General features: G+C 33.4%; 1 protein-coding gene across 5 annotated transcripts in view; it reads left to right on the top strand.

Annotated features, from left to right (window-relative positions):
* The window catches only part of LRFN5 (leucine rich repeat and fibronectin type III domain containing 5), a 283790-nt gene that overhangs the window by 106914 nt on the left and 155844 nt on the right, over positions 1–21032 (top strand). The gene's annotated exons all lie outside the window — the stretch shown is intronic.

Raw genomic sequence — 21032 nt, 5'->3', positions numbered from 1 at the left:
AACATATCCATGAATTAAATGAATTTTTATAGTAAGGAATATGATCGTAGAGAGAAAATTGAAACAAATTGGAGAAAAAGCATCTTAAAAATCTAGTGCTTTCTCTAATGCATAGCACTGCCTTACCATTCTGAAATGACTTTGTTTAAGAATCAAAGAGGAATTCTTCAAGACCACCTCTTTTGCATTATTTAATTTTTGTTCTTGTATCCTTCCTTTGTATGGAGTCATCAGCAATTCTATCACTTGATCCAATAATGTGGAATGTTTAACATTTTGAAAAGTTTTTAATTAGGTTTATAATGTAGAACATTCTATGGTTTCACATGAAACGTCAGAATTCCAGCTCTGCCTCTGTGTTCCTTTTAAACCTCTTCCTTTAACAAAAATACCTCATGTGGTATCTAACATCAAACTTAATATTCAGATGGACACTTTTCTCAGAAGCAAATGAGGTTGCTGCCTCTGTGCCGTTTTTTATTTTCTGCTGCTATAACAGAATACCATAGACTGGGTTATTTATAAAGAAAAAAACTTTATTTGGCTCACATTTCTGAGGATTGGGAAGTACAGGAGCATGGCACCAAATCTGGTGAGGCCCTTCATGCTTCTTCCTAACAGTGCACAAAGGCAAGATCACATGCAAGACAGAGAGAAAATTAAGGCAAACTCATCCTTTTTTCAGGGGTCCAAATCTCATGTTAAATAACCCACTCCTGTAATAATAGTATTAGTCCATTCATGGGGGCTTAGCCCAGTTACCACTTAAAGGCCCCACATCTTAATACTGTTTGTATTAGTCCATTTTCACACTGCCTGATAAAGATACACCGGAAACTGGGCAATTTACAAGGGAAAGAGGTTCAATTAGCCTTACAGTTCTGCAGGCTGGGGAAGCCTCACAATCATGGTGGAAGGCTAGGAGTAGCAAGTAACACCTTACGTGGATGGCAGCAGGCAAAGAGAGAGCTTGATGCAAGGGAACCTCTCTTTTTAAAACCATTAGATCTTATGAGACTTACTATCAGGAGGACAGCATAGGAAGGACCTGTCCCCATGATTCACCTCCTACCTGGTCCCTCCCACAACACATGGGATTTCAAGATGAGATCTGGGTGGGGACAAACAAATCATATCATTCCGCCCTGGCCCCTCCCAAATCTCATATCCTCACATTTCCAAACCAATAATGCCTTCCCAATAGTCCCCCAAAGTCTTAACTCATTTCAGCATTAACTCAAAAGTCCACAGTCCAAAGTCTCATCTGAGACAAGTCCCCCAGCCTATGAGCCTATAAAATCAAAATCAAGTTAATTACTTCCTAGACACAATGAGGGTACAGATATTGGGTAAATACAGCCATACCAAATGGGAGAAATTGCCCAAAACAAAGGTTGCCCAAGTTTGAAATCAAGCAAGGCAGTCAAATCTTAAAGCTCCAAAATGACCCCCTTTGACTCCCTGTCTCACATCCAGGTCACGCTGATGCAAGAGGTGGATTACCACGGTCTTGGGCAGCTCCGGCCCTGTGGCTTTGCAGTGTACAGTCTCTTTCCTGTCTGCTTCCACAGGCTGACCTTGAGTGTCTGCAGCTTTTTTAGGTGCACAGTGCAAGCTGTTGGTGGATCTATCATTCTGGAATCTGGAATACATTGGCCCTCTTCTCACAGCTCCACTAGGTGGTGCCCCAAAAAGGACTCTGTGTGGGGGCTCTGCTTGGGCAGTGTGGAAGGGAAGTGGATCCATGTTAAAATTCCTGAGTCTATCTGAACTTTGCTGAAGCTCATTGTCACCACAGCTTCCACTTTTGGTGACCAATAATTCTTCTTATTGTTTTAAGTCAGTTAAAATTGGGTATTCTATAACTTATGATCAGATCCATCTTAAGGGTTGCCTTAGTTTTTATCATTAAGTGTCTATACTGTGTTAAATCCTGAGGCTGACATTTTACATATTTTATAATTCTAGTGAACATTGGTAAAGGCAAATTCTCTCCATCTCGGCAGTGCTACAAATGTCCCCAAAAAGGAAAGTCTTTTTCCTGGATTCTTCAGTCTCTAACCTCTTATTTATTTTAGAAGAGGGTGATAGGCCAAAAGTTACTAGACATGTTTTAGACCATTTATATTATAAATCCTATATCCATGGGTTATTCTTCACTATGAAATAAAAGCATACTTCTCATTGTTTGTTTTGTTCTTAGCTTGAGTGATCTCTCCAAAACGAAGACAGAAAGTGTCCACTGTTAGCATCTTGTTGTACAATATAGATACAATGTAACTATATTGTAATACATGTAGTGGAAAAATAACTGGACTTAAGTAAAATAATTGGCCATGGTCTTGGATCTTCTCTTATTGACTAAGTGACTTTGGAGAAGTTACTTGACATTTCTAAGCCTTAGCTTCCTCATCTGTCAAAACAAAATACCCTATCTGTTATCTTTTTCTTAATGCCTGATAAATAGATTCACAATAATATGGTTGTGGGATGTAACTATAGAATATGCACTTCTCTGTCTTGCAATTTAAAATATCACCAGTACAAGTGATGATTGAGCTTATTGAAATTAGCCAACCATATCATTAAGTGTCATATTAAGTACCTGTTCTCTGATTCGTTTGACATGGATTAAAAAAGGCAGAGAAATATCTCTTTAGCAACTAACAGGCAGAAATTCTAGTTATTATAACCATTTTAAGTCTATATTTTACATGTACTTACCCATTGTTCATGCATTTTAAATTAAAACATAAGATTCTTCACTTTTAGAATTTACATATTTTGGATTAGTTTCTCATGCCACATGTGTATGGGTAAACTCTCCTTGTAGACAACATAGTTCCCCCAAACTCATCTCACTTCTTCCTGACTGCATATTTATTTAGATGATTGGCCAAAACTCCACATCTTGGCCCTGATTCATCTAAGCTAAAGCTAAGCTAAATCTTACCTGTCTTGTTAGCCATCATACAACCACAGGAGGACACAATCTTAAGAGGAAGCTGAACACTCTGGACTACAGAGTACCAGAAAAGAAAGATCCAGGGTCTTTCATGACTTTTGTGAACTGTCCTTTCTCTGGATGTCTAGAGTTGTCAGCCAGTGGAATCTTTGTATTTAATTAACATGCAAAACACGAAAAGAGGCCCCATCTATAGGAGTGTGTTCTTTTCATTATTTTACTCCCATCCTGGCTGTGGGTACTCAAATCATTGAAAAGGGGCTTATGTATCTATTTATTGAAATATAATGTCTTATTTGTTCCATTTAGGCTTTCCATTTTAGCAAAAGTAGTAGATTTTAAGTAAATGGTTTATTATTTTTAAACTGATAACATATATTTTAAATATAAAATGGATGACTATGGCATCCTTTTATACTCATATTGTGTGGTATTTTAATATCTGTTATACATATGTGTATTTTAAGAAGTTGCTATTGAAAATATTCTATTATAAAGGCTACTATTGCAAGTCACCTACAGAGCAACCTTTATTTCTTACTACTGTTTTGACTGTGGCAAAACTTAACCCACTTAGTAATCTCATAACGTTCAGATTACCTCTAATGCAACTTCACTGTGTTCTGTCCAATCACGTTCTTGTTTCCGATGTAGCTAAGGATTTTTCAAATCATTTTACTCTTTTCATCTTTTAAGATTTTGATATATACAACAAAATTTTGATATATTTTGAGATTGTGTGTGTGTGTGTATCTGAACTTTCCATATAGAGAAACATAAATATCTTTCTCTGTTTATATTGATTTACTTAATAATTTTAACTTTCATTTTAGATTCAAGAGGTACATGTGTAGGTTTGTCACATGGGTATATTGTATGATGCTGAGGTTTGGGAAATGAATGATCCTGTCACATAGTTAGTGAGTGTTGTACTCAATCGTTAGTTTATCCCCCATCCATCCATCTCCACTTTAGTAGTCCCCAATGTCTATTATTGCTATCTTAATGTCCATGAGTACCTAATGTTTAGCTCTCACTTACAAATAGAACATGTGATATTTGGTTTTCTGTTCTTGCATTAATTTACTTAGGATAATGGTATCTAGCTCCACTCATGTTGCCACAAAGGACATGATTTCATTTTTTTTTATGGCTGCATCGTATTCCATGATGTATATGTACCACATTTTCTTTATCCAATCCACAGTCAATGAAAACCTAGGTTGATTCAATTTCTTTGCTATTGTGAATCAAACAACGGTGAATATAAGAGTGCATGTGTCTTTTTGGCAGAATGATTTCTTTTCTTTTGGGTGTATACCCAGTAATGCAGTTTCTAGGTTAGATAATTAATTAATTTGAGATATTTCTAACTTTTCAGTGTAGGCATTTAGAGCTACAAACTTTCGCCTTAACACAGCTTTCACTGCATCTCAGATATTTTTGTTTGTTGTGTCTCTGTTTTCATTTATTTCAAAGAATTATGTTTTCTGCCTTATTTTCTGAGTTATTGGCACAACACCTTACATTAATTCTCTCATTTATGCTCTATTACCACTTTAACAAGGTGGTTAGAGTTAGGATTCACATTTTAGGTGTAGCAAACTTGGGGCTTAAATATTTTGCCATTATCCTTAGGTGACATTGCGCATAAAAGGAGATCTCAGGATGAGAACATGGAGCTATCTGACTTTGAAGCCCTTGCTTTAACTCTTGTGTTTTATGCTTCACATTTGCTTGCATGGTTTCATCTGCTGTTTGGAGAGAGTTGACATTTAACTGCATCTTGATTCACAAGTTTAATTTCTACATATCATGTGGTAGTTAGATCAGGCTTAGAGAGACATCTTCCTGTCTCTTTTAACCCTTACTGAATATTGCCCACTGCACGGCAGATGGAAACTAGCCATCTGTCTCAAAACTAAAAGCCAGAAGTCATTCTTAATTCCATAGTTATTGTACCATATTTTTAGGGACAGAACATTTCTCTAACTTATACATCTTGTACTCTCAACCAAATCTGTTTTTCAGGAGTTGGTCAATATTTGCCAGAATTACTATAAATTGCCACATATGTGTAATATTTCCAGAGTGCTTCTGATCAAATAATATTTCTCAGTCTCCACTGAACCAGATTGCTTTACTTCTTGAAGTCTTTTACAATATTCCAGGATGTGTATATCTGATTCATAGTATATATAGATTCCTGAATACAGAGGCATGCTCTTTTCTGGAGTAGCCAGTATATATTTTTACCTCTCCAATTTTATATATTTTTGCTTTCTCTTATACTAAGGTAAAAAAACATGTTGGAAAATGTTACTGTTCAGAGCATTTACCTCTTATCTCCTAAATAGGAAATTATGATTCAGTTGGTTCAATTTGTCATCAGTTATTTATTTGGCAGTATTTTTCCTCATTATTAAGAATGTTTGCTGTCAGAAAACTAAGCATGTACTATCAAGTATGATTGATGATCATAATACATTAATTGGATAAAAGGGAACATATTACTTAAGTAGCTTGGCCTGCTGTTAACCATAGGACTGTTTCTATTTGGAGCTCAAAGGTAGGATGCATAGTCTTTGTTCCTTCATTTTTTTTTCCATTAGGTATGCCCTAATTATGCTATCTGGTAAACCTGGTTGTTCAGAGGCATCCAGGGAACTTTCATATTCTTTGTCTTTCCTATAAACTGCCTTTATTTTTCCTTTCCAATTTGTGTCAACTAAAATTTTCTTAAGTTTTAATTTGGTGGAATTTAATCTTTGTTGAATAACAAATATACTGTGTGAAATGTAACTCTTGCTAAACTGCACCAGAGGAGGTAACACACATGCATCCTTTTAGGACACTCTACAAATAATAACTAAAATAGTGTTTATAATGCATGAATTTCCATACAGGCATTATGATGCTGAAACTAAAGGCCAATGTACCTTTGAAGCCACATTTGAACAGTAGCCGGCTCTACTTAGTCATACCTACACCATGAACAAAATAATGGTTCCTTTATTTTTTCTTTTATTCTTTCTTTTCTTTTTTTTTTTTTTTTTTACTTTTTAATGGTCATCACAGAAATCCGTCACTTTGAAACAACATTTTCTCTGTTACAGGAGCTTCAAAAGTATAAAGCACGTCATTCGTTAAACTACCAAACTATGTAAATATACATATTTAGTAGCATGGGCAATATTTTAATGATCATTGATTGATATTTAGTAAAAAGACTAAATCAACATAATGCTTGCCAGAGCAATATAGAAATATAGTAAGAGTGTGAACAGACAGTAGGCTATAATTGTATGTATATATTAACGTTTTATGTAAAATTATTTACTTTAAGTTTCTATACCACTTATTTTTTTGTTTCTTACCCTTAATGTGAATTATGTTCCAAAATGAGGTCATAACATCTTGGTGTTTTATAAAACCTGTGCACTATATGATTAATTAGTGCTTATACATAGGCGAGACACTTCCATTTTAAGATGGAACCATCATTGACCTTTCACAGTGACAAAACTTTTTACTAATCATTTATTTGAGGGTAATGACTTCACACATGTGTGGAAGAATATAATCTTAATGTTGGAAACTAAAAGTAATTTGTAAGTTAAAGCAATGAACTATTTACTGGCAACTATCTTAAATGACAGTTAGTATTAAAACTAGTGCTTTATCAACATCAAATCAGCAATTGAAGTAAAACAGCCAAAGTCAGCCAGGCCTGGTTGCTCACAGTTGTAATCTTAGCACTTTGGGAGGCAGAGGCAGAGGCTTGCTTGAGCCCAGTAGTTTGAGACCAGCCTGGGCAGCAAAGCAAAAACCTCATCTCTCAAAAAAAAAAAAAAAAAAAAAAATTAGCCAGTCATGGTGGCACACATGTGTAGAACTAGCTATTCAGGAGTCCGAACACGGAGGATTGCTTGAGCCTAAGAGTTTGAGGCTGCAGTCAGGTATGATTCTGCCACTTCCCTCCAACATAGATGAAAGAGTGAGACACCGTCTCTAAAATAAAATAAATATATATTAAAATGAAGTAGTCAAAATCATCAAGTATCATGTATAATACAAAATAATAAGAGCAATAATAAAACAAACAAATAGAAACAATATCAGCAAAACATTTGACCTTGAGTCTGAAACGTATGAATCTTAGTTCTGGCAATACCTTTGGCAGAATATGTGGCTTTGAGCCAAAATATTTTATTTTCTGCATTTATAAAATATTTCAACTATGAAAGTTAGGTGAGTATTGAGCATGAGGTGGGGTGGTAGGGGATTATTAAATTGCTAAATAGTCTCAAATGAAACTGCCCTCTCACATTTGAGTGTAAATTCTCCAGAGAGATCAGTTGCAGATGGGATAAAATTTGTCTGCTTTGTTTTCATGACACTACACTAACATACACTCATGCTTATTTTCAGGTCTTTCAGGTCTCTGCTCATTCAGTGGGAAAATTCTGTCGATGATTTTAGCAGTATCACTCCTTTGTGTGGGAGGTTTTCCAAAATTTAAAGGGTTGTACTTCACTTTGGACAATCTTCCATTAGTCATATTTATTGGATAAACTTTCAGGTTCAGCAATCACTAAAAGCACATGGAGACAAAGTTAATTGATGTTGCTTCTGTTTAAAGAAAACACAAATAAAGTGGGCAATAACTATCTCTTTTTAGAGTTACAGACTAACAACTTAAAAAAGAATCTATAATCCAGAGAAGAAAAGACTAAATATAATTGCTCAGCAAAAAAGTTTGTGTGTCTGAACCTCCTATAGATAGATCATCTTAATGAGTCCAAAGACTCTCAAGGAAAAAAAAAACCACACATCTCTGTCTATCCATTTCAAAAATAACAGAAATCTTTTAACTAAGAAAAATAAAGGAAATTGAAACCATCCCCTCTTTCTCTTTTAATAAAACAAGAGTGAAGGATACTGCATAATCTTCATGAATGTTTGTAAATCCTTTAATTAACTCTCAGATTTCTTTTGTAATTAAGATTAGAATCTATTCAATACTAACTTTTTCTCTTAATTCTTTATCATTAAGAGAATCCATCAAGTCTACAAAATTGGGAAAGATTCCAAATTTTATAGCTGCCTTCTATCTTGAAGCCAAAACATCTTATGAGTCTTTTAGTTCTAATGTTCTTAACTCAGTTGAGTGTCTGAGCATTTTACATGAGAGACATTTTTATCACTTTGACAAAAATGGCATCTTTAATTTTAATGGTTCAATCAAAAATTGATCAAGCATGTTGTGTTTTGAGGCCTTTTAGAAATGAATTCACTAACCAACTATTTTAAAGGTTCATCCATTTTTGTTTAAAAGCTCCCCTTCAGCTCAATACATGAATTAACTATTTATTCACAGATGGTATCTTTTAAAAGTAATTCTGACTTGTGGTTTGAAACCCAGAACCAAGGTTTCCAATGATAAGCTCAGGTTTTGCTGAAATGAGCAATGATTTTAATCAATCATTCAGTCACATTGTCTGATGTGGTTTGGACATTTGTCCTCTCCAAAACTCATGTTGAAATGTGATTCCCAATGTTGGAGGTGGAGCTTTGTGGGAAGTGGTTGGATTAGGGGGGCAGATCCCTCGTGAATGGCTTAGCACCATCACCTTGGTGATGGATAAGTTGTTGCTCAGTTAGTTCACACAAGAGTTGGTTATTTTAAAAAGTGTAGCACCTCCCTCATTTCTCTCTTGCTCCCACTCTTGCCATATGACATCCCTCCTCCCTGCTTCACCTTCCATCATGACTATAAGCTTCTGGAAGCCTGCAATAGAAGCAGATGCCAGCACCATACTTCCAATACAACCTGTAGAACCATGAGCCAACTAAACCTTCTTTCTTTATAATTTATAAATTTATATATATATATACAGGAAATAATATATTATTTTGAGTAAATGGTTTTGCAATTTCAATAATTTCTTACCTTTTAAAAATAATTCTTGTACATATTTTGATATCTTAAGTTGTTCTATGGAAGGCATGATTTTAAAAAATGGAGGCTTTGTGTTTTTGTATTTTCACCCCTCTTTTAAACTGAGTATGTCCAAGTTAATGTATTCTGTAAGTATATTTATTTTTTTTTAATTCAAATATTTAGCAATGATTTTGGAGTTTTAAATATTTTAAAATATACGTGATTATTAGGGGAAAATTTAAGACAGTAACACTTTGTTGTCAATTAAATGAAGAATAATTTATTTAAAGAGATGGTTTACTGGAAGACTTAATATTAAAAATTTTGAGGTGAAACCAAATCAGATATAAACTGCAACTTAAAACATGAAACGTAATGTTCTATATAAAGTCTATACCTGTTTGTTCAAAATTCTGTTTCTGGTATTTTAACATAGCAGTTGTTTTTCTGTTCATAAATAAAGACGAAAATGTGTCTTCCAAATTATCAGTTATTTATCTTCTCATTATGGATCCAAATAAAACCATAGCCAAAAATAGACTGCTTTTAAATGACTGCCTTCTAATTTTCAACTTGTATTGCAAAGATGATATAAAGTACTAATTAAACTGTGTTATTTTAAAATATATAAATGTCTTTATAATTTACCACCACTTCAGTAAATAGGGAACAAAACAACCATATCTCTATTTCTTTCTAGTCTTTGATAATATGAAGACTTACTTTATCAAAGTTGCTACATTTTAAACACTTTAGTGGCTTGTAAGTAACACTTTGCTAGATTTAGAATATGATGGACTTACAAGAAGATGCATATTGTTTTATATTACAGGGAGCCTAAAATATGATTTACAAACCATACTTATGAATCTAGAAAGGATTTCCACAGGAAATGTAGTTTGAGTGTGAACTTGATGTTTAGAAGCAGTTATAAAAAAGGCATAGATAATATTTTTGTGATTTCTTTAAAACTTAACATTGTCAGTTTTGTACATTAACACATTATATAATTTTCTTTTTTAATGACTAATGTTCTAGTCATCTCTATTTTACATAACCATTTTTCTGTTTTACAACCTTGGTTTTTTCAATCCTTTAATTTGCCATTATACATATGCCTAATAGAATATATATGTATGTATGTATGTGTATATATATATATATATATATACACACACACACACACACACACATATATATGTATGTATATATATATATATATATATATATATATATATATACACACATCTGTATGCTTTGTATTAAAGCCATGAAAATGGTATGGTTTTGTTAACAAAAGATGAGAGTTTTTTAATACAATAGTTAGGGAATTTGAAGTCACCTTGCCTTTCTCTGATCATTGGTAACATCTTACTTTATATCTGTATATGTATATGTTAATTGAATGAAAGGTTCTCATCTGCCTGTTTGATGGGTAGTATCCAATGGAGTGGTCTGTAAAAAAATGGACTTTCAGCATCTAGATGTTTATTTTTAAAAAGAGAAGGAAATTTTGTATTTATATAGTTTAAGAGTCTTACTAAGATGTTTAATAATGCAATGTTAATTAGTTTTCGCCGTAGACAATGACAACGACAAAAAACTGTAAGATACTTGAGTCTAGGACCAAAGTCTCATCAGACACCAACTCTAGGTCTCTGTCACCCTGTTTTCCTTTTGCCCATGGTTGAAATTATCTAAATCATTTGGGTTTTTAATTTAGATTATATTTTCAGATCATGTTAATTTAGGGAATTATTTTTTTCTATAAGTTTGCATTCAGTATCTGAAGTGCTCCCTCTCTCTTTTTAAATTTGTCACAAACTTACCAGAATTGATATTTTCAAAGGTAAGTCCCATTATTGGCTACCATCTGTGTTCTCCAGTCTCTTGTGCTAACTCTTCACTGATATTATCTTATTTAGTTTTCTTGTAAATATGTGAGATAAGATAACTGGTACTTAGGTAAAATGATCTCTAATAATAATAAAGCTAATAAATGATAGAATCAAATTTTAAAATATCACTCTTTCTAGCATAGTTATATTTTACAGTCTTGAGTCAGACAGATTTATGTGGAGTTGCATTCTTGCTATTTCCACCATTCTATTCTAAAATTGTCATCTATACCTCGCGCTATGGAAATCATCCCCTAACTGATTATCTGCCTCAATTTTGGCCATCATTAGCCAGAAAAATATATGAAAAATATAAATTTGGTCATGTAATCCTTTCTTGATGTTTCTTTGTCTCCTTCAGATATTTGAGCTAAATTTACATGATAAGAAGGAGTTAGCTAGGCAAAAAAGAGGAATTAGGATATTCCAAATTGGCCTGTGCAGATGCCTCACATATCCAAAAGGCAAGTTTGCTGGAAGATTTGCAAGTATAATGAGAGATTTGAAGTCATTTTTAAAAGTATATATTTTAGCAGGTGATTCTGGAATGATGACATAGTGGGAAGCACCAGAAATCTGTCTCCTCACCAGAAATCTGTCTCCCCATTGAGACAACAATTTTACTTTCAGAATATGTCTGTTATAACTGTACTGAAATTCTGAAGCTTAATGAAGTCTTGAAACTTCTGAAAGAAGGATTGGACAGTAAATTGTGGTTAATTTTGATCCTCCAGTTCGGCTATCCATCCCCTGCACACAGTTCCAGAGCAGCCAGCTGCGTACATGCTCCTGGAGAAGCATGTACAAAGCTTGGGGAAGCCAGAATGTACAAAACAGACTCTGTCAACTATCAGGATCTGTGCTCTGCTCATTGATTGCTGCTTTTGATAATTATAAAGAGGCAGTGGCCATTATTGTTGCACCAACCCCCATTGTTGTAAGTTTTTCTCCTTCTGGCTGAGGTGACTTCAAGGGGATATAAGAGGTTGTTGCCTAATTCCCACCTTTATTTTTGCCTTTGTATCATTTTGGGAGCCAGACATTGATAACTAAAATATTAAAAGAAACCTCATATATTAGGTAAATTAAAAAGTCACCACAGTTGCTAAGGGGAAACTACAGGCACAAATAAGACATGGAAAGACCTTAAGTTTACATTTCAGGCCAACTGCAACAGAGACAGCCCAAAACAATCAAAACAAAATACAAACAAAAAAGAAAGACAAGAACAAACACTGTGGAAAAGGGAGATTCTAATATTCTAGGGTTAATATATCATTAGATTCAAATGTATAGTTTTCAGCAAAATGTATAAACACACAAAGAAACAAGAAAAAATGAGACGTTAAAGAAAAAAAACAACAGAAACAATTTCTGATGGTGAATCTACTAGACAAAAAATACAATAAAATAAAATATGTGTATTAAAAATGCTCAAAGAATTAAACACCTGGAGAAAGTCAACACATTATGTGTGAACAAAATTAAAAAATCAATGAATTTATAGAAAACCTAAGGAGAAACAAAAAGTATAGCTAAAAATACAAGAAATGGAAAAAAATTGCTAGAGGGATTTCAAGAAAGATTTCATCAGGCTGGAGAAATAATCAGCAAACTTGAAGATAGAACATTAAAAATTACTGAGTTTTAGGAAAAGAAGGTTAAAAAACAGATTGAAGAGAAGTATACAGAACCTAAGGGACCATTGGCATGCCATCAAGGAGACCAACATACAAATTTTGTAGTCCTAAAGAAGAAGAGTAGAAGCAGTGAGAATGTTTGAAGAAATAATGACTGAGTGCTAATATAAATATCCAAGAAGCACAGAGAATGCCACATGGAATTAACTCAGAGATATCCACACCTAAATACATTATATAATCTAACTGCCTAAAGACAAATAAATTTGAAAGCAGCATGGGAGAAGCTTGCTTATCATACACAAAGGATATTTTATAAGTAGCACTGGAGGCCACAAAGCAGTGGGTTCATATATTCAGTGCTAAAAGAAAATTTAAAAAAATTATCAGCCAAGAATCCCATATTTAACAAAAATGGTCTTCAAAAGTGACAGAAAAATTAAGAGAATCGCAGGTAAACAAAAGCTGAAGTAGTTATTACCCCAGACCTGCCTTAAAAGAAATGTTACAGAGGGTTCTGCTGATCGAAATAAGAAGACGTCAAACAGTAGCTCTCAATCCATAAAAAGAAATAAAGATTTCAGTAAAGCTAAGTATGTGGGAAATTGTAAGACTGTATTATTTTTAACAATTTTTGTAACTTCACTTTTTGTTTTCTCTGTGATCCAGTGATGAATACATTAAAAAATAATTACTCTAAAAGCTAGTATCATTGTAACACTGGTTGTTAACTCTATATTTTGTTTTCTACTCAATTTAAAATACTAATGTATTGAGAAAATTATTGATTTATGGGCAATAGTTCCTTATTGATTTTTGTCTATATAAACAGCCCAATGTTGACAGTAGGATATTGAAGTATGCTGTTATTATTATTGTATTGCAGATCTCTTTCTTCAGTTCTATTAATATTTGCTTTATATATTTAGGTTCTCTGATGTTGAGTTCATATATATATATATATATATATATATGTGTGTATATATAGTATATATGAATACATACATGTGTATATGAATATATATACACACATATATATATATATACACACTATATATATACACACATATATGTGTGTATATATATAGTGATGGAGTTTTACTCTTTTTGCCGGTGTGCAATGGCGTGATCTCAGCTCACAGTAACCTCATCCTTCTGGGTTTAAGCAATTTTCCTTCCTCCACCTTCTGAGTAGCTGGGCTTATAGGTGCACACCAATTTTATATTTTTAGTAGAGATGGATTTTCACCATGTTGGCCAGGCTGGTCTCGAACTCCTGACCTCAGGTGATCTGCCAGCCTCAGCCTCCCAAAGTGCTGGAATTACAGGCATGAGCCACTGAGCCCAGCCTGGGTTTATACATGTTTATATTTGCTGTAACTTATTGATGAATTGACTTTTTATTGTTATATAATGACATGTTTTTCTTTTTTATAGTTTTCAACTTAAAGTCTACTTTATCTGCTAAAAGTATAGCCACCTTGCTCTCTTTTGGTTCAATTGGTATAGAATATCTTTTTCCATTCTGTTATTTTCAGTGGCTGTATGTGCAAAGAGGTGAAGTAAGCCTCTTATAGGCAGTATACAATGAAGTCTTGTCTTTAAAAAAAAAAATCCACTCAGTCTCTTTATGTCTTTCAGTTGTGGAATTAAACTCATTTACATTCAAAGTAGTTGCTAATAGGTAAGAACTTAATTATGCCATTTGTTCATCATATTATGGTTAGTTTGTAGGTCGTTTGTTCCTCTCTTCCTTTCTTGCAGTCTGCATTTTGATGAATTTCTGTAGCAGTAATATTATCCCTTGACTTGCCCTACCCACCGACAGGCCCTGGTGTGTAATGTTCCCTTCCCTGTGTCCATATGTTCTCATTGTTCAACTCCCACTTATGAGTGAGAATATGTGATATTTGTTTTTCTATTCTTGTGTTAGTTTGCTGCAAGTGAGTGTTTCCAGCTTCATCCATATTTCTGCAAAGGACATGAACTCATTCTTTTTTATGGCTGCATAGTATTCCATAGTATATACGTATGACATTTTCTACTATGGCTGCATAGTATTCCATGGTGTATATGTGCCACATTTTCTTTATCCAGTCTGTCATTGATGGGCATGTGGGTTGGTTCCAGGTCTTTCTTGTGAATAAACATAGATGTGCATGTGTCTTTATAGTAGAATGATTTATAATCCTGTGGGTATATACCCAGTAATGGGATTGCTGGGTCAAATGGTATTTATGCTTCTAGATCCTAGAGGAATCATCACACTGTCTTCCACAATGGTTGAACTAATATACGCTTCCATCAACATTGTAAAAGCATTTCTATTTTTCCACATCATCTTCATCATCTGTTGTTTCCTGACTTTTTAAAGATCACCATTCTAACTGGCATGAGATGGCATCTCATTGTGGTTTTAACTTGCGTTTCTCTAATGACCAGTGATGATGAGCTTTTTCTTCACATGTATGTTTGCTGCATAAATATCTTCTTTTGAGAAGTGTCTGCTCATATTTTTCCCACTTTCCGATGGAGTTTTTTGTTTTTTTCTTGTCAATTTATTTAAGTTCCTTGTGGATTCTGGATATGAGCCCTTTGTCATATGGATAGATTGCAAAATTTTTCTCCCATTCTGTAGGTTGCCTGTTTACTCTAATGATAGGTACTTTTGCTGTGCAGAAGCTCTTTATAGACTGCTAGCCAGACTAATAAAGAAGAAAAGAGAGAATAGTCAAATTGACACAGTAAGAAATGATAAATGATCAGGGATATCACCACTGATACCACAGAAATATAAACTACAATCAAAGCGTACTATAAACATCTCTATGCAAATAAACTAGGAAATCTAGAGGAAGTGGATAAATTCCTACATACACCCTCCCAAGAATAAACCAGAAAGAAGCCAATTCCCTGACTATATCAATAACATGTTCTGAAATTGTGGCTGTAATTAATAGCCTACCAACCAAAAAAAGCCCAGGACCAGAGAGATTCACAGCCGAATTCTACCAGAGTTACAAAGAGGAGCTGGTGTCATTCCTTCTGAAACTATTCCAAATGATAGAAAAACAGGGATTCCTCCCTAACTCATTTTATGAGTCCAGCATCATTGTGATACCAAAACCTGGCACAGACCCAACAAAAAATAAAACTTCAGGCCAATATCCCTGATAAGCTTCGATGTGAAAATCCTCAATAAAGTACTAGCAAAGCAAATCCAGCAGCCCATTGAAAATATTATCCACCACCATCAAGCTGAATTCATCCCTGGGATGCAAGGCTGGTTCAACATATGTAAATAATAAATATAATCCATCACATAAACAGAACTAATTACAAAAACCACATGATTATCTCAATAGATGCAGAAAAGACATTCGATAAAATTCAACATGTCTTTATGCTAAAATCCCTCAATAAACTAGGTATTGATGGAATATATCTCAAAATAATATGAGCTATTTTTGACAAACCCACAGTTAATCATACTGAATGGGCAAAAGCTGGAAGCATTCCCTTTGAAAACTGTCACAAGACAGGGATGCCCTCTCTCACCACTCCTATTCAACATAGTATTGGAAGTTCTGCCAGGATAACTGGGCAAGAGAAAGAAATAAAGGGTATTTAAATAGGAGGAGAGGAAGTCAAATTATCTCTGCTTTCAGATGACATGATTGTATATTTATGAAACTCCATTGTCTTAGCCCATAAACTTCTTAAGCTGATAAGCGACTTCAGCAAAGTCTCAGGATACAAAATCAATGTGCAAAAGTCACAAGCATTCCTCTACTCCAATGATAGGCAAACAGCCAAATCTTGAGTGAACTCAAATTCAATATTGTTCAAAGAGAATAAAATATCTAGGAATACAACTTAGAAGGATGTGAAAAATCACAAGCATTCCTGTGCACTCATGATAGACAAACAGCCAAATCTTGAGTGAACTCCAATTCAAAATTGCTTCAAAGAGAATAAAATATCTAGGAATACAACTTACAAGGATGTACTACAACTTACAACTCTTCAAGGAGAACTAACAAACCTCTGCTCAAGCAAATAAGAGAGGACACAAACAGACGGAAAAAATTCCGAGCTCATGGATAGGAAGAATCAATATTGTGAAAACGTCCATACTGCCCAAAGTGATTTAGAGATTCAATGCTATTCCCATCAAGGTACCATTGACTTTCTTCACAGAATTAGAAAAAAATGACTTTTAATTTCATATGGAACCAAAATGAGCCCATATAGCCAAGACAATCTTAAGCAGAAAGAACAAAGCTAGAGGCATCTAACAAAGCAACCTGACTTCAAACTATACTACAAGGCTACAGTAACCAAAACAGCGTGGCACTGGTACCAAAACAGATGTATAAACCAATGGAACAGAACGGAGGCCTCAAAAATAACACCACACATCTACAACCAGCTGGTCTTTGACAAACCTGACAAAAACAAGCAATAGGGAAATGATACCCTATTTAATAAATTGTGCTGGGGAAACTGGCTAGCCATATGCAGAAAACTAAAATTGTACCCTTTCCTTACTCCTTAATCAAAAATTAAGCAAAGATGGATTAAAGACTTAAACTTAAGACCTAAAATATAAAAACCCTAGAAGAAAACCTAGGCAATACCATTCAGGACATAGGCATGGGCAAAGACTTCACGACTTAAGAACCCAAAGCAATGGCAACAAAAACCAAAATTAACAAATGGGATCTAACCTCTTTATTTTTAAATGACAGGATGCTGTGTATAGAATAACTGGTCAGAAATTGTTTTCTTTTTTCTTTCATTTTTTGAAATATATCATTCAATTATCTTCTGCCTTATAAGCTTTCTACTGAAAAATCCAATGATAGTTTTTTCAAGATCATTATATTGTATACATTAAGTAGCTTTCCTCTGATAGCTTTCAGAGTCCAGACTGCTCATCATTACATGATGGAATCTCTAATAGCTTTCAATATTCTTCCTTTAACTTTTTGACAATTTGATTATAATATGTCTTAATGTAGGTTGATTTGTATTCAAACTGTTATATGTTCACTGAGCTTTATATATCTGTATTTCCCAGATATGGGGAATTTTATAAACTATTGTTTAGAACAAATGAATGTAACAGGTATTATAGAATATTTCATCTAACAGCAGTGAAATGCATATTTTTCTAAAGTATGCACTGAACATTCTCTGCTATAGATCATGTGTTAGTCCACAAGTCAATTCTTAACAAATTTAAGAAGAAAGAAATTATATTGAATATCTTTTATAATTAAAATCACAGGAAACTAGAAACCAATAATAGAAGTAGGCTGAACATAGTGGCTTATACCATAATCCCAGCACTTTGGGAACCTAAACTGTGTAGACTGCTTGAGCTCAGGGGTTTGAGACCAGCCAGGGCAACATGGTAAAAAACCATCTCCACAAAAATACAAAAATTAGCCAGGCATGGTGGTATGTGCCTGTATTCTTAACTATTTGGGGGACTGGAGTGGGAGGATTGCTTGAGCTTGGCTCATCAAGGCTGCAGTAAGCTATCATCACACTGCTGCACTCCAGCCTGGGTGACAGAACCAGACATTGTGTCAATAATAGTAATAATAATAATAATAATATAATCATCATCATCTTTGAAAACTCACAAATATGTGGAAATTAAATAATATCCTTCTGAATGACCCATAGGTCAGAGGAGCCTTTAAAAGAAAAACTAAAAAATATCTTGACACAAGGAAAAATGAAAACAAAATATATCAGAATTTATGGGATATGGCAAAAGCAATCCTCAGAGGGAAATTTATAATAATAAACACCTACATCAAAGAAGAAGAAAGATCTCAAACAACTTAATGTTATTCCTCAGGAACTAGAACAAAAAAGAACAAAGTAAGCCCAAACTTAGTGGAAGGAAGTAAATAACAAAGATCAGAGTAGTAAGAAACAGAAGAGATAGCATAAAAACAATATAAAATATAAATGAAACGAAAATTTGGTTTTTCTTAAATATAAAATTGACAAACCATTAGCTAGACTAACAAGGACAAATAGCAAGAAGACTCAAATAAAATCCAAATGGAAGGAATCATTATAACCTTTACCACAGAAATGCAAGGGACCTAAAGACTATCATGGACCACTGTAGAATAAAAACTGAATAACCCAGACAAATAAATACATTCCTAGAAACATGCAATGTACCACAATGAATAAAAAATAAACAGAAAATCTGAACAGAATTGTAATGAGTAAGGAGATTGAATCGGCAATTAAAAAAACAAACAAACAAAAACAAACAAACAAAAAAAACTCTTCCAAAAATAAAGCCCAGGACATGAAAACTTCACTGCCAAATCTACCAAACACTTAAATAACTAATGTCAGTCCTCAAAATTATCCAGAAAATTGAAAAGGAGGGAATACTTCAAAATTTATTTTACAAGCCAAACATTACCCTCCTACTAAAGCCATACAAGGACACTACAAGAAAAGAAAACGACAGGCCAATAACCCTGATAAATATGGAGCACAAATCCTCAACAAAACTAGCAAACCAAATTCAAAAGCACATAAAATATTTATTATCTATGATCAAAAGGGATTCATTCCACAGGAGAAAGGATGGCTCAATGCACATAGGTCAATAAATGAGTTATATTGTATTAACAAAATGAAGAACAAAAACCATATGATACAGAAAAAAAAAAAAAACACATTTTCTTGATAGGTACAGAAAAAAACATTTGACTACATTTAACACCTGATCATGATGAAAGCTCTCAACAAATAGGTATTGAAATAGTGTACCTGTACATAATAAAAGACATATATGACAAGTCCACAGTTAATATCATATTACACGGTGAAAAGTTAAAAGCTTTTCTTCTAAGATTAGGAACGAGAAAAAGATGCTCACCTTAATCACTTCTTTTCGTTATAACATTGGAAGTCCTAGCTAGAACAACTAGATTAGAGAAAAGAAATAAAAGGCATCCATAAAGGAAAAAAAGAATTAAAATTTTCAGTGCAAATTGAAATTGTCATCAGGTTTGCTGATGACATGAATTTATTGTAGAAAACTCTAAAGGGTTTATCAAAGACCTATTAGAACTGATTAGTAAATTTAATAAAGTTGTAGGTTATGAAAACAAAATTTTAAAAACTTTACTGTTTCTATAAACTAACAGCAACCCATCCAAAAACTAATTAAGAAAATAATTCCATTCCCAATAGCATTCAAAAATAAAATTGGATGATCACTACAATGAAAACTATGATATATTGGTGAAAGAAGTTGAAGAATACACAAGTAAATAAAAAGATAGCTCATGTTCATAGATTAAAAAATATTATTTTAAAAATGTACTTACTACCCAAAGCAACCTACAGATTTAATGCAATCTCTATCAGAATTTAATTTGTTTTTCATAGAAATAGAATAAAACAGTCTAAAGGAAAAAAAAAAAAACCTGAACAGGCAAAGCAATTGAGCAAAAATAATAAAGTGTGATACATAAAATTCCCTGATTTCAACATGGGTTCAAACAGCATGGTATTGGCATGAAAGAAGATATATTGATGAATGGAAAATAATAGAAAGCACAGAAGCAAACCTGACTATATAAGGTCAATTGATTTTCCACAAAGATATACACAATGAAGAAAAGACAATCACTGCAATAAATGGTGTTGACAAAACTGTATTATCCACATTCAGAAGCATGAAATCTGACTGTTCTCATATACCATATGTGAGAATTAATTCAAAATGATTAAAAGACTTAAATGAAAGAATGAATCAATAAATCTACTAGAAGAAAATGTGGGGTAAAAGGCTTCATAATTTTGGTCTGGACAAGGATTTCTGGGATGGAACTTCAAAAGCACAGATAAGAAAAGCAAAATTAGACAGATTATATTGCATGCAACTAAAAAGCTTTCACATAGCATATACAACAATTTACAAAGTGGAGAGATAGCCCACAAATTTAGATAAAATATTTTTAAATGTACATATGATAAGGGGATAAAATCCAAAATATATAAGAAACTCAAGTAATACATTAGCAAAAAAAAAAAAAAAAAAAGATAAAGAAAAAAACTAATTTAGTAATGGACAAAGAATCTGAGCAGATATTTCTCAAAAGAAGACATGTGAATAACCAAGAGATATATGAAAAAAATGTTCAATGTCTCTAATCATCAGGATAATGAAAATTGAAACCACAATGAGATATCACCTCACACCTGTTAGAATGACTATTATAAAAAATGATAAGTGTTGGTTAGACCACAAGTGTTGGCAAGGAAGGGACCCTTTGTAAGCTGCTGGTGCCAATGTAAATTAATATAATCATTTTGTAAAATAGTAAGGAGATTTTCCAAAACTGAAACTAGATTCGATATGACTCAGAAATCTAACTTGTGGGTATATAGCCAATGAATCTGAAATCAGTATGTGTACGAGATATCTGTACTCTCTTGTTTATTTCAGAATTACTCACAGTAGCCAAGATATGGAAGCAACCTAACTTTATTAAAAGATTAATGGATAAAGAAAATGTGGTGTGTATACA

This window comes from Sapajus apella, unplaced genomic scaffold (genome assembly GCF_009761245.1).
Source record: "Sapajus apella isolate SASKATOON/1434 unplaced genomic scaffold, GSC_monkey_1.0 scaffold50, whole genome shotgun sequence".
In the NCBI taxonomy this organism is placed as follows: Eukaryota; Metazoa; Chordata; class Mammalia; order Primates; family Cebidae; genus Sapajus; species Sapajus apella.
This window is presented reverse-complemented; position numbering and strand designations above follow the sequence as displayed.